We start from the raw sequence: 16,389 nt of genomic DNA, 5'->3' as shown, positions 1-16,389 counted from the left end.
TAACTATGATTAAGACTGTCAAATTACATTACATTATAATGAGAAAGTTGTAATAAAACGTTGTGAATTCTTTGGCTTTAGTTGCTGTGTTTCAGACCGTTGTTATGGGAAAGTGCATCCACAACAGGAGTTACAAATCTGACTAGCACATAACTTAGTTCAAGTTCACTTGTGCATTTGCGTCATTTTGTCATATTTGCATCAAGTTGTAATATTATGTTTTTGTTGTATAAATATCTGATTATTCTCATATATGATGCATTTCGTAGAGTTAAGCTCTTTAGTTTCAGTGCACGCAGCTGAAACAGCAATGCTGTTATTTGAAGCAGTAATATTAATTTTAGAAGTTTCTTTTTTTTAAAAACATTGATGCATTAATAATAACTAGCACTTTTATATCAACAATATGGATTAATTAAAATCATTTCATTATTGTGCATGTGGAGGCTATCCTATTTTATCCATGACACATGCATTTTGATTCTTTATATGCAGGTAATGTTGTCCAATGACTTGTTTGCATTATTTAGGCATTGTTTTATTTATTTGTAAGGCAATAGATTTTCCTTTTTATTTGATAAGGTAAGTTGGCCATAGGAGTGTAAAATTAATTTTAAAACAATGATTCAAACTAGGCTACTACTGTTTATGTTTGATTTATATTAAAGTGCTTGGAACATGGCTCTTAATGGTGAGACTTTAGATTTTGTAATCAGGCTTCTAAAGTATATATAAAAATTTGGATTTAGATTTAGATCTATTGGCAAACATATCAGTTATCGGCTTTCAAATTTATAGAATTTTTGGTATCGGCTAGGGCTGGACGATTATGACCTAAAATCAAAATCTCGATTAATTGAACATTTTACCTCAATTACAATTAACGAACAATTATTTTGTTTCTGGTTTTTCTGTTTTGTTTTGTTTTTTGCCCTCATAGTTCATTTACAAGGTTTGTACTGTAAATATGTTTGACTATTAAAGGTGGGATATTTTTTCCTAATGAAAGAGTGCTCTGACATAGCTCACTTTCAGCCGTTATTTTATCTATGTAACATTTCTTACAGATTTCTGCTCGTTGTAAATCAGATAAAGATAAATTAGCTCAGTACCAGTACATGAGAACGATTGCGTGTGTGAATTAGTCCGTATCTATATTAATTGTGAAGCTGTGGGTTGTAAGTAGTTACTTCAAAAGTAGAAAAATGTATGCTATAACTTTTGAGTTTCTAAGCTACTTTAGTGATAAATCACAGGACAGCGCTTCTGCACTCCTCTCTGTGTGAGCAATTTTCACGTAATGTGCAGCTACTGTCTGTATGACTGTTCGTGTGCCACAATGCATCAGCGCAGTAGCTCAATATAATGATACACATCCGATGGTCTAAAATTCCTTGAATGTTCAAACTGGCAAGCCTTAAAACACATTGACAAAGTTTAGTGAAGAAGCAAGTGAAAATGATCTCACTTGATCTATTCATCCCTAGGGTGGTGCTGCTCTTCTCTCTAGTAATATGGCACACTGTCTTAGAGATGAACCTTGACTAACTGGGGCACAGGTCAGGAAGCAGACAGACTGGCTAAACCGACCATCTACTAGCTGTCTCATGTCCCAGAAGTAAGATAAATCCCAACACATAGAGACTCTTTCACCTAGATATCATCACATAGAGACTGTGTCTGTTCCCCGAATTAGTAAATAGAAAAAACTCTCAACCCCATTTAAGGGTAAAAATTTAATTGATGTTCAACAAATAAAAAACAGAGATAATACAGATAAACAAATGATAAAGCTTGGTTTGCTTAATATTAGATCCCTTTCTACAAAATCACTCTGTAAATGATATGATTACAGATCATAACCTAGATGTGCTGCGTTTGACAAAAACCTGGCTAAAACCAGATGATTACATTACTTTAAATTAGTCCACAAGTTACTGTTATAAACACAAGCCTCATCTGAAAGGCAAAGGGGGAGGCATTGCTGTAATTTATATCAATATCTTCAGTATTACTCAGAGGTCTAGTTTCAAATATAATTCTTTTGAAGTGATGGTGCTTTATGTAACGTTATCTAGTGTACGTGATGAATCCCACTTGACATTTGTGCTGGCTACTGTATACAGGCCGCCAGGGCACCATACAGACTTTTTCAAAGAATTTGCTGATTTTTTTTAATTTTTATCAGAGTTAGTACTGGCTGAAGATTAAGTCCTTATTGTTGGTGATTTTAATATCCATGTAGATAATGAAAAAGACGCATTAGGATTGGCATTTACAGACATTTTAAACTCTATTGGAGTTAGACAACACATCAAGACCCACTCATTGTCATAATCATACTTTAGATCTAATATTGTCACATGGAATCGATATTGATGCCATTGAAATTCTGCAGCAGAGCGATGACATCTCAGATCATTATCTAGTCTCATGTACACTACATATACCAAAGGCTGCAAAGCTGACTCCCGGTTACAAATATGGTAGAACCATCACTTCTACCACTAAAGATTGCTTTATAAATAATCTTCCTGACCTTCTCATCTCCTCAGCATACCAGATAGCTTAGAAGAACTCAATGCTGCAACAGAAACTATTGACTCTCTCTTTTCCAGCACTTTAGACACAGTTGCTCCTTTGCGCTTAAAAAAGATTAAAGAAATAGTCCAATGCCGTGGTACAAGGAGCACACTTGGGCCCTTAAAGGGGACATCGGATGCAAAATTCACTTTTACATGGTGTTTGAACATAAATGTCTGTTGGCAGTGTGTCTACACAACCACCCTATAATGATAAAAATCCATCCAGTGCTTTTTTTTAATCCCCACAAATCATAAGCACTTTGTCAGATCAAGCCATTCACAGATTCTTGGCAAAGTGACAGAAATTTGCACAGGCCCCTCCCACAACTCTTGACAACTCTTGACACTGCCGTTTTAGCATAGACCCGCCCTGAGTGAGCTGTAAACAGTCCGCAATTGTTTCGACGCCACGCAGGTGTAGACAAGAATGTCTCCAAAGCAACTGAGGCGTTTTGTTATTGGATATAAGAATGAACATAGCAGTCGTCCTTTACTCTCGATTTCCTTTTATTTCTCGATTTGTTTTCACCCGACTGAACGTGTTTAATCGCCGTTTGTTGGGTCATGGAATGTCTGAACAGTGTGGTATGATTTTCCAACAAACGACAACAAACTCTGAGGTAATCAGACCTGGCCACGAACCGTTGCCATGACGATGAGGCAAGTCCCTTGCAAAGAGTGCCGTTTGATCGCGCCGGCGCCTCAAGCACACGCAACAAAGCACTGCAAACGTGACATCGCAGCTTGTTCATTATCAAAATAATACAGTCGAACAAACATATGTCGTTATTTCTATTTAGAACCTTCTCACTGTAATTCATAACTGCACGTTTATAATGAACAATGCATTAGGGTGATTGTCTCATTACAAACTGTGTATATTTTATGTAAAGATAACATGGTAACACTACAATAAGGTTTATAAAGGTATTAACAAGTAATTTCCAAATGTATTTTAATCAATTTGAGCATTTATAACTGCATAAATAAGAATGGTGAGTTCAATGCAATACCTGCCAAATAGTGTTTACAGCCCGCCCATGGAAGATAGGGGTGGGGTGAACAGTAGCTCATTATCATTTAAAGAGACATGCACCGAAACGGGTCGCTGTGAACAGAGCTGTTTTTGACAAGGTAAAAAGGGTGCTTTTTTTACACAACCATTAAGAAATTAATCAAAGTATGTTATAGACTTTTCATGAAGACCCTAAAGAATCATACTAACTTCTGGAAAATTGGCATCCGATGTCCCCTTTAAGAGAGCTGCCAGAAAAATGGAGCGCAGCTGGAAGAAAAGAAAACTACAGGTTTTTCGCATTTCGTGGAGAGAGCATGATTGCGTACAGAAAGGCCTTAAAAACTGCTAGATCTGATTATTTTTCAACCCTCTTAGAAAACAAACAACCCCTAGGTATTTATTTGATACAGTGGCTAAATTAACAAGAAATAAAGCTTCAACCCCAGACATTTCCAAACAGCACAGCAGTAATAACTTTATGAACTTCTTTACTTACAAGATTGATAATATTAGAGGGAAAATTATAACTACTATAACTAACCGTCAACTACAGTATCACATCAGATAGTGTATTGTAGTGTCCCTGAGGGAAAACTCCATTTATTCATTGCTATAGGAGAGGAAGAATTGTCCAAACTCATTAAATCATCTAAATCAACAACATGTATGTTAGACCCTATACCGACTAAACTACTGAAAGAGATGCTTCCAGAGCAGTGTTAATTTTGGCAGCCATTTTTGATTTAGTCTTAGTCTTTATCTTCAGACGAAAATGCTCTTTAGTCTTAGTCACATTTTTGTCATTTTTGTCTTTCATATTTTAGTCTAGTTTTAGTCGACGAAAAGTCATTGCATTTTTGTCAAGTTTTAGTCATTACTTTTAGTCAAACTACAGTTACCAACATTAATTTTGATAGCTATTTTATATGTAGTCTTTAGACAAAATAGTTATTATAATTTTTCTCTTTAGACCAATTCATTTAAGCTTATGAAATATTTGAATCAAGGTAACAGGCTGTATTGACATTGCACTGTTAGCAGTAGCACTTATGCAATTCTACATATCCCTTTTCAGTGGTTCTCAAACTTTTTAGAGTGTCGTAACCCCGGAGGGATTTTACATCCTTCTGCGGACCCTCTCTTTTCCACTGCATTTACACCTTTTCCATTAAGGGACAATATTTGCCCTCTTACATCGATTTTTCCAGTGCATTTTATTTTAATAAATTATAAATACCTAAAATAAATAATGCTTTAAATAAAAAAATAAAAAAATATTTAAAAAAAATCAATAAATACAATGATGAAAAAAACGAAGTGATACTTTTAAATATTACATTAAAACCGCCAGTAGGGGGCGGTAAGTCACTGTTTTTATGAGTGAATCATCGAGTCATTCATTCTTTCAGTATCAAAGCAAGCGACTGTATTTATGAACGGTTCATTGAATCATTGACGATTCGTTCAAAGCCGCAAATTCGTTCACGAAACACAGCTTGCATGCTGCAGTTCTGCTGTGGCTTTCGTTGCAAAATAGAGCAAAAATACTGACAATACTGTTTAAAATGTACATCACTTAATATTACCCTTTTGTTTTTTGAACTGTTGTATAAAATTGCTGGCGTGGATGCAGTCAGTTTTGACCGTGAAAGATGAGGTAATTTGACTGAATGTTGTGTATTTACAGCATTTTACCTGCTAGAAATACATGCTCAGTTTTAATGTTATTTTAAGGTGGAGTTAAATGAGCGGCAAAACTCAGCATTTTGTTCGCATAACGTTACGTCAGTTTGAGAACCACTGCTTGATATCAGCCTACACTTTGATCACAGATTTAGTCAGCAAACGAGCAGCGCAATATAACCGACTGAATGACACTTTAATTTAAGTAGAAAATCTTAAAATGAAGATCGCTGAACTCCAGCTTACTTGTCTGTGTTTTCAGATCATCCACGCTTCTCCCTCAGTGTAGAGTAGAGAGCACGTGTGCGTGGTTGCCAGATTACAAAGATTAAGTAAAATGTGTTCTTTTAACAGAAAAGCTCTGATTGAGGGTTTAAATTCTGGACATCTGGCAACCGTAAGCATGAACGCTCGTAAAAACAGTCTGTAATGTTTTGTCTCCTTTATTCGAAAAACAAAACAAAACGTGATTTCAAAACAGTGATTTTGGCAAAGTTTTTAGTCTTTTAGCCACATTTCAGTCTCGTCTTTTTTCATCAACGATATTGCATGTGTTGATTTAGTCACAGTTATTGTTTAAAGACATTGGTGTCGTCTCTCATCGTCTAGTCTTAGTCATGGAAAAAAAAGTTCGTCAACGAACATTTTTCGTCATAGTTTTTGTTAACGAAATTAACACTGTTCCAGAGGTCATAGATCCTCTTCTTCTTTATATCATTAATTCATCTTTGTCCTTTTAAGCTGGCTATTATTAAACCTCTTGTTAAAAAAACGCAACTTGATCCTACAGAATTAGTTAATTATAGGCCAATCTCGAATCTACCTTTTCTGTCAAAGATACTAGAAAAGGCAGTATCCTCGCAACTATGCTCCTTTTTAGAAAGAAATGGTATCTGTGAGGATTTCCTGTCAGGATTTAGACCATACCAAGTACTGAGACGGCTCTCATTAGAGTTACAAATGATTTGCTCTTATCATCAGATCATGGCTGTATTTCTCTATTAGTGTTACTGGACCTTAGTGCTGCATTTGACACTTTCGCGACCACAACATTCTTTTGAATAAACTCGAAAATTATGTGGAATTGCATTGGCATGGTTCAAATCATACTTATCTGACCGTTATCAGTTTGTATCAGTAAATGAAGAGATCACAAATTCAGTATGGAGAACCGCAAGGCTCAGTACTAGGACCGTTGCTGTTCACCTTGTACATGCTACCCTTGGGAGATATCATTAGGAAGCATGGCATTAGTTTTCACTGTTATGCTGATAATGATACTCAGCTCTATATTTCTTCACGCCCTGATGAATCCATTTCACAAAATTAACGGAATGCATAGCTGAAAAATTGGATGACTAGCTAATTTCCTACTGCTTAATTAAGAAAAAAACAGATTCTAATTATTGGACCAAAAACCTCGTAATAACCTAGAATACTGTCTAACACTTGATGGATGTTCTGTCAAGTCTTCATGACCTCAAGGCTAGATTACTGTAATGCTTTACTGGGTGGTTGCCCTGCACACCTAATAAACTCCAGCTGGTCCAAAACGCAGCAGCTAGAGTTCTTACTAGAACCAGGAAGTATGACCACATTAGCCTGGTTCTGTCAACACTGCTTTGGCTCCCCATTAAACATTGTATAAATTTTAAAATCTTGCTAATTACTTACAAAGCACTAAATGGTTTAGCTCCTCAGTACTTGTGCGAGCTCTTAACACATTATAGTCCTTCACGTCTATTGCGATCTCAAAATTCTGGCCAGTTGATAATACCTAGAATATCAAAATCAACCACAGGCGGCTTTTCCTAGCATTGTTCGGGAAGCAGACACACTCTGTCAGTTTAAATCTAGACTAAAAACACATCTCTTTAACCTGGCATACACATAACCCATTATCTACGTCTATAATTCAAATCATGTAAATTGTTAGGCTGCATAAATTAGGTCAGCCGGAACCAGAAACACTTCCCATAACACCTGATGTACTCGCTACATCATAAGAAGAATGGCATCTACGCTAATATTAGTCTCTCTCTGTTTATTCTGAGGTTTACTGTAGTCTTCCAGATCCAGGCCGTATCCAGATGAGATGAAGGACCTGCACCTAGACAAAACGACAACGCAGCCCTGAAGTGCCAACTAAACTATCCCCTGTGAAGGCCTCCTTCTTTTTCCTTTCCCTATGTATAGATAAAACATTATCAAAATGAATCCGTTTTTCACGGGTCCGCGGAAGCAACTAGTGATTCTGTATTATGCGGGCAAGACAAATAATTTGGCAGTGTTACTTTGTAAAAAAGACTAAGCGTCTGCACACACACACATTCAAATGCCCATACCTATAGACTAAACACGTAAATGAATGGCAAGAACGCATTAAAAGTCTTCTGTTTTCATTTAAAAAGGTGTCATTTAAGTGGCCCCTAAGTTAATAATTAACAATTTTTACAACAGAAGTGAATCAATCAAAAACTTACTTTAGCTCGATAATAACTTTTTCCTAGAGCTGCTGTAAAGCCAAAATAATCTGTGTCCATTAATTTTCCTATTATCACTGTAAGCTGCTTTGAAACAATCTGGGGGGGACAATGCCTAGTCTTTTTTGCTGCAAAAGTTGTCGAAACTAGCACTGGATACCTGAGGTAATTTTATATTACACTGTTTGTTAGCCTGGCATAACGATCTCATCATTAATACTTCTCACCATTTATTCCGGGGGTATGACCTATTGTTTTCCATATATACATTTTCTTTGAAGTATCCTTGAAAAGGGGGTTTGACTTGTCAAACAGTGGTGGCTTTTTCTGGACCTCGGTGATTAACTTCCATTTTAAATGCTAGCTCACTTTTAATAAGATGGGACAATAAAAACATTATCAAGCTGGATGTTTGCATTGTAAGAATGTACAGGTAGTGCAGATATAAAAACGTTGACTCATTAGGTAACATTTATGCATTGAAATCAGATGGCGTGGTGGCTTCACTTGTTACAATTTCATGAGCAATTTAGTTCTTTATTATTAGCAAAGTTTGTAACCATTGTGAATGCTGTCTTTAATATAACTGCAGTAGAATGTGTCAGCATAGACAAGCATCACCTACTCTGGGCGTAGTTGCGCCTGGTGCAACAGGTGTACATTTTTATCAGAAGTCTGGATATGTAGCTAAGCATGTGATGATGGAAAAGGACATGCTTTTGTGCGACTTGCAATGCCTTTATTAATCAAGTTTTCCACCAATGTAAAGGCTTGACAGTTTAACTCTTGTTAAACCCTCAAGCTTTTATTTTGGTAGAAAACTGCATGTGATGTGGACTGAGACACTATCACAAATAAAAAGGAGGTTTAAAATTCAAAATTCAGTCAATGCAAAGACTTTTTACTCTGTTCATTTTGGTCACTGAAAAAGGGCTGGAGCTCTTAATTTTGCTTTCAAAGCGCACCAGATTGATTGCTTTCACAAGGTCCACCCCCAGAAGTCTCACAAAATTCTGTGGGAAACACTGTTAATCTACATTAGTTGCAGAGTGTACAATGTAGTATGCGAGTTACTTTTTGCTGTAAACAAGATGACAGAATGCACTTTTTGTACCTAATGTTGCATTTAAATTAGGGCTGTCAAAACTAATGCATTAATTTCTGGGTTTAATTATATTAACGTGTTTAAAGCTCTGTCTGACTGCCTGTTTTTGATCCTGTCAGTAATGTGCTTGTCTCAATGATTAAGACACGCAGGTGTAAGTGCAGAAATGACTGTAAATACTTGCGATAGTGTTGAGAATCAATCCTCGCATGAAAAAAATCAATACCAAATGTTTTAACTAGTAATTTTTTTTTATTTATTGTGAAAGATGAATGGGCAAACTTTGTGTGGAAAAAAAAAACTGAACTGACTGACAGCTCATTCAAAGAGAGCTGATATAATAAAGGGAAAGCTTTATGTGACATTCAGTATAATGGGTTTATTTAAATATTGTTTAAAGTTCACTTACTGTAATTTAAGTTATAATATTTTTAAGCCTATTAATTTTAAAAATGATGGCTTTCAATTATACTGTATTGTGTAATAGCTATAATTACTAATTTCATCCCCAGAAATTGAAAATAAATCCATTTACTACAGACATTAGTTATCAGTATTATATCAGTGATACTGGCCTTCATTCAGAGCACTTAGTAAAAGGATGCCATTAAACAAATATTTAAAATATACCACCTTTATTTTGTTTCTACATTAATTTGGAGATTCAATGAGCATCATTCCTTGTCTTCCTTTACTTGAAACATTAAAAAAAAAAAAAAAAGAACTTGGCACTTTAAGTACTAAGTACCAAAAGAAACTGAAACCCCTTTCACACATACAGTCTTCACTGGTAAATTACCATTCGGAGATCATGTGTGAACAGGACCTTTTAAAAAATACCAGTAAATCGGATCTGGCAAGTTACTAGTATGAGAAGAAGTTGTAACATTGCCAGTAAATTACCGGTATGACTAAAGAAGATATTCTGAAGAATGTCGGTAACCAAACAGTTGACGGTAGCCATTGACTTTCATAGTATGAAAAAAAAATACCATGGAAGTCAATGGGGTCCATCAACTGTTCGGTTGCCGACATTCTTCAATATATCATCTTTTGTGTTCAGCAGAAGAAAGAAATTCTTACAGGTTTGGAACAACTTAAAGGGTTAGTTCACCCAAAAATGAAATTTCTGTCATTCCAAACCCGTAAGACCTTCGTTTATCTTCGGAACACAAATTAAGATATTTTTGATGAAATCCAAGAGGTTTCTTATCCCCCATAGAAAGCAACATAATTACCACATTCAAGGTCCAGAAAAGTAGTAAAGACATCGTTAAAATAGTCAACATGACTACAGTGGTTCAACCTTAATGTGTTGAAGCGATGAGAATACTTTTTGTGCGCAAAAACAAAAATAACAACTTAACAATTTTGTTTCTCCCCTGTCAGTCTCCTAAATATTTGTGCAAATAATATCTGCACAAATATGCAGATTAAAAAAAATGTCAAAGCTGATAGAACACTGATGAGAATATTGCTTCAGAATAAATTTGGATATATTTGCAAAAATCCTATTTTTTCCAGACAAGCAACTTTTTTACTTAGACAAGTGAATGACTGATTTACTTGTCTGAAGGACAAGCACATGACAAGGCTTAATTTCAAGCCCTGTGATATAAATATAGCCTAAAAGACAAATACTCAAGCAGGGGCATTTTTACTGTATTTTAATAGAGTAAATCACGCTGTGAGAGCGTGCACTCTAAATGCGCATGCACAGTATTCTAACCTACACCGAATTGGCTACATCACACAGTTCATGCATTGACTCTCTAGGCCTGTTTTTGTTTGGCTTTCGCAAAGTGAAGGACATACTCGATAATGTCAGATTGCACATCATTAAAACAACAATTACGATATTATCATAGACAATTTATATCGCACACCCCTAATCCTTAGGTTCACCAACTTGAAGTTTAAAAAACTACTTCAATTGGACAATTCTGTAGAAGCGGCTGCAGGCCAGTAAGCAACAATTACTGAAACCCTTGTGCACTTTCATAAACCCTGATGTAATGACCTCAGAGCCAGTCATCCTGTGGGTGCCACTTTAGTACGAGTGCCTGCAAAAACACGCTCCAGATGGCTCTGGAGCAGAGCCATAAAACACAATGAAGCAGATAGAATGCTAGTCTTGAATATTTGAATGCTTGTCCATCTGATGCAGAAGCATTGGTCATTAGGGCTGTGACGGTGGCAAATTTTTACTACCGCGGTGGTAAATCACCAACAACCGCCGGTGTTGCGGTGGTGGGGTCCGAAGGGGGGGCGGGGTTGTTTGGTTTATATATATATATATATATATATGATGTCACATTACCGCCGGTGACACTCCACGACCGCGGTGGCAACTTCACCACCGCTGTGGCGCGGTTGTCATGCCTACCGTCACAGCCCTATTGGTCATTTGATTTCACGGGCACAACGGATTAACCAGATAATCAAACATCATGGTCATGGAAAATATGACACTGTGTAATGCGCTGGCTTTCAACCTCTATTCACAGCGTCAATACAAACATGTAGGCTGAAGGTTGTGAAGCTATAGAGATAAATTTTGTCATCATTCACTTGCCCTAATGTGGTTCCAAACCTGTATAACTTTCTTCTGATATTTTGAAGAACGTGAAAAAAACAAAAAACAAAAAAAAAAACACCTTTTGTCCATATTTTGAGATGTTTCTCAAAATATCTTTTTTATGTTCCACTAAAGAAAGTCTTTTTGTAGTTTTGGAACTACATGAGGGTGAGTAAATGAAGACAGAATGACCATTTCTTTAAAGAATATTAAACTCAACACACTGGTATTTCAAGTGTTCTCCTATAGCACAAAACTAGGTTGTATCTGCAGATCTTTGTCTACATGCTGACAACGTTGTACCTGAGATGACTGGGTGTGATTCACAGTGGACACTGCCATTTCAGCATAAAGAAAATGGACCAAAAACTCCATGAGAGACAGTTTCCCTTGACACTGTCATCACACCATTCTTTACTGTTGGACCTTGTGCCAAGACACCCCATTACGCATGATGAGCACAAGTACAGGGATATTTTAAGCCAAAAAAGTATACTTCTCATGTATTCTCAAATATCTCATGATACGATTATTATTATCACGATTCTTATGCTACAATACAACATTATTTTGATTTTAAACATTTTGTGATATGCTGAGCATTGCAATAACATATTGCAATAAATTGCACTTTATTACCTTTTGTTCAACTGCAAATGCCCCCAAAGAAAAAACTTTTCCACATGTTTTTATCTAATAAGATAAAGTTCTCACTCTGTTCATTTCACATCTTCATATCCAACCTTTTTCAATAATTTCCTTCCACATATTTTAGACATATTTTTAAATAAAAATTACAGTTGTCAAATATAAATGTTTGCACACTCAATGCACATTCACTGTATTTATTTTTACAATACATATAATTTTAAGCAGTTTTACAAAGAATAACCTTACTAACACACTAATGACCAAGTCAAAGGTGACACTTTACTTTAAGCTCCTTTTCGGTTATGAAATGTAATTGTGTGTTGAATCATATTTGTATTGTTGTTTTAGACAAATACATAAATTTGCCACTAACAGATACTTAAAAGTGTACAACTTGGATGATAGATGGTGCTATGGGGTTATTTTTGTTGTGAAATAGCCCTACACAATAATGCAATGTTTGAGTGTAACCTGTATCACTGACATTATTGTGAGCAGATGCAGGCTGTTTTAAGTATCCTTCTTCACCCTCTTATCGCATTAGACACCTTCTACTCCTGCTGCTGTTTTGTCAGTCATGTTGTATTCTGAACTAGCGCGCTGACAGTGTAGATGTTGACAGCTTCTTTGACTCTAATCATGAGCAAACGTTTTGTTGCATCACGGAGCACAGCTGGCTTGTAATGCATACGTGGTGTGACAGCATTTGCATGTCGAATTAACACATTTATTTAGCCTTCAGTGTTCAGAAATATGCGAGAACCCTCTTCCTTTACACACAGCTCACTTGCTATGCCCAAGAGAGAAAAAGAAAAGCTGCGCCCCAATTCAGAGGCTGCATCCTTCGAAGGTCGCATTCAAAGGCAGATTGCGTCACAACGGAGTACTGAAGCCTACCCCAATTCGAAGGCTCCTTTGAATGCTGCCTAGAAATGTGGCCTTGGTTTGAAGTCCGCATCCTTCAAAGGATGCAGCCTCTGAATTGGGACGCAGCTAGAGAGATGCATTTAGCTGATTTACTTGCACTGTTTGTGAAATTACAGCAAGTGTGTCGCACACGTCCTGAAAAGTGAAGCCAAAACATTGATCAACCCCTAATGGCTGGCTGCAGTATAGGTCATAAACCCGGTCCTCTTCATGTAATCAAATGATTGTTTTTCCAATAAGTTTGGTTTTAGTTAGTTATTTGTTGCCAAAAAAACAGAGTTTAAGTCATGATTGACAGCTGTGCTTGTGATTGAGTCTGCGGGAGCAGGAGAGTGGGCTGGACCTTGATGCCACAGCTCCACCTCAGGATCACTACTGCGCAGACTCTGGCTCCAAATGAAGTCATCAGCAATGACCATTTCTGGGATATTTCGGCTTCATGTTTCTACAGTGAAAGGAAGTGGAGACACGTCGTCCAGCAGAACTGTTTTCAACATTGATAATAATAATAAATGTTTCTTGAGCAACAAATCAGAATATTAAAAAAGATGCTGAAAATTCAGCACTGATCACAGGAATAAATTATAGTTTAATATATTAAATTACAGTTCAAAATTGTGGTAATATTTTACAATATTACTGTTTTACTGTACTTTTTACCAAATAAATGCAGCCTTGGGAGAGCATAAGAGACTTCTTTCAAAAACACTTAAAAAAAATCTTAATTATTCCAATCTTTTTACCGGTATTGTATATCATGATGTATGCTGTACTTTGATAGTTTCTGGGAGATCAGATGGGTTTTTAGTCATACTGCCGACCCTGACCAGCACACCACCTACATTTATATGCAAAGAAAAAATAAATAAAAAAGAACAACTACTGTGGACATTATGTAAACATATCAGAACTAAATGGCATAATTTTAAGTTCAATTTTAATCTTCAATTAGACCAACATAAAAAGAGAGTTGAAAAGCTAAAAAAAACTCTATATATGCATTCAGCATGCTGGAGGAAGCCATCTAAAGCTGTGAAAAATAAATAAATAAAATAAATCAAAATGAACTAAGCTAACATCTTAGCCGATAAAAACAACTTAAAATGAGCAACGGACTGAAGCCACTAAACACGTCCAGTTGCTTGAAAACAACTGAAAGTCCAGCAGACATTCCACGGTGACCTCAATGAATAAAAATCCTCACAGAGGAACTGACATCTCAAGTTACAGGTGATGGCCATATCATGGCATGAAGGTTTAGAATTTCATATATCAGATTTCTAGATATCTGACTGATTGTCTTGTAAAGGATCAATAATGCAGGATCAAGGATAGTTTATTACAGAAAATGGCTTGTTCATTTCATCTGACGTTGCCAGTGTTAGCAGCTGCTATAAACTGACTACAGTACGATATTTCTCTTAGCAAGATGTAAATATGTGGCTTTTTAGTCAGGGGAGGCTATTATGTTCCTAACGTTTTAATAAAACTCAAATGTAACTGTCCAAGAATATTTAAGATAAAACAAGGTGTCGGTCTTCTTATGGTTAGCCAACATCAGCAACCCAGTTTGAAGGTCTTATAGGCTTTATGAACAACAGCAAATTAAATCCTCAATCAAGCATACAGTCTCAGACTGAAATGTCCTTGAAAGACAGCAAAATTGAAAATTTCAAAACAAACATCTCTAAGGCAATGCGCTCAAAATAGCAACTATTAATCGGCAATGAAGTGTGTGTCGACCGTTAAAAACGATCATCAAGCAAATTCCAGCTCATGTGCATTTAACAACCTTGTATTTTGACAAACATTAGAACAAAACACACTCTGACACGCATATATAAAGATACAGGCAACTTTACACGCAAAGATGAAGTCACGTTTCTACTCCAATGTGAGACTTATGTAACGATCCATCCAGTGTTTATATGCCCATCATCAACGTTATCATCTATTATGGACACAGGGATGATGAAATTATATATATATATATATATATATATATATAACAAAACGATATATAAAAAGAATATGTCCAAAAATAAACTCAATACATGTTGTTATACCAGTGACCTTTAACAAACATCATTTAATAACATCATCATTCATGTGCTAATCACGCATTACATCCCATCTATCCACTCAAAAATCCACAACAATAATTATGAACCTTTGAAAACAGATAATGATAGAAAATGAGTATGAGGTCATTATATTTATGTACATACCTGATGTCAATTCCTCCTCAAGGAAAGCCCTCTTGTTTATACCTCTTCCTTCTTTCACGACGATTTGATATATTTCCTTATTAATACACGATTAAATAAATAGTTAAATATTTTGGTATAAAATCCTCCTGATGTCCTTCGTGTTAGCACGCCGGCTAATATCTTTAGATGTGTTCAACTAAACCGATTTAATATGATTTAACTACACTGTCCACTGACACTCTGTATTTCAAAACAGTAAATAAACGCCTGATAATAATGTTAAGATTTCAAGTACAGTTTTAATATTTTATCTTCTAAACCCTTTTTACTCGTCTAGTGTGTGGATGCTAAAGCTGATGCTAACCCATATAAACACAACTCACAAACCTGTTAAAAATTATCACCAGATTTAAAAAATTATAATTGAATTAAGGAGCTGAGAACACATTAACTGGCTTATTTAGTTAAATTTAAATGCTGAATAAATTGACAGATATATATAGCGGTGCACGATCTCATCTCGTCCATGTAGCTCTGATGGCTAATCCTGAGAAATTAAAAGTATTTAGTCTAGCAAATATAATCATAAAAATATCGATTTGCCTCTTTATCTTTAACTTTATCAAACCCTGCTTTATTTGTCACTTACAGATAATATAATGATATTTAAGGGACTCTCATTTAACCTGGCCTCTCTTTTTTCTATACTATTATAATAAACCTCATCAAATAAAGGTGCAATATTGTATTATAAACACTAACTAATTAATATATCCGACAAGCTAGTGCGTTAATTCGCATTTAAAGCCTTTTTCTAGCTAAACAAAAACACGCACTGAGTATGTGCAGGCGCCTGAGATACTGAAATAGCATAACAAACTGACAGTCAGTCAGACTCCAGCAGTAGCAGCAGCATCATTCATATACTGCCCCCTACTGATAAAACTACCAGAACCACGCGTCTGTCAAGATTCAAACTTTATTGGCATCGTCATCGTCTATATTTACACGTTTACAGGCATATATACACGCAAAAGAAATGAATAGCAATAAGATAACAAAGATAAGTAAAACAATACATTGTGTTTCTCTCATACAAATACAAAAGTAGCTATGTGAAGTGTGGGAAGCAGGTGTCCTTAATATGTA

The 16,389-nt window shown here is 35.8% G+C and overlaps 1 protein-coding gene across 4 annotated transcripts in view; it reads right to left on the bottom strand.

The window, feature by feature from the left end:
• ip6k1 (inositol hexakisphosphate kinase 1) overlaps positions 1 to 16,137 on the bottom strand; it is an 84,381-nt gene extending 68,244 nt beyond the window's left edge. For 3 of the 4 annotated variants that reach the window (XM_051908846.1, XM_051908844.1, XM_051908847.1), the window contains exon 1: positions 15,259 to 16,137. The gene's annotated coding sequence lies outside the window, so the exon portion shown is untranslated. The remainder of the gene's footprint in view (positions 1 to 15,258) is intronic. The other variant, XM_051908845.1, reaches the window with a different exon arrangement.
• Positions 16,138 to 16,389: the final 252 nt, after the last annotated feature.

Source organism: Ctenopharyngodon idella, chromosome 10, assembly GCF_019924925.1.
Source record: "Ctenopharyngodon idella isolate HZGC_01 chromosome 10, HZGC01, whole genome shotgun sequence".
Lineage (NCBI taxonomy): Eukaryota > Metazoa > Chordata > Actinopteri > Cypriniformes > Xenocyprididae > Ctenopharyngodon > Ctenopharyngodon idella.
This window is presented reverse-complemented; position numbering and strand designations above follow the sequence as displayed.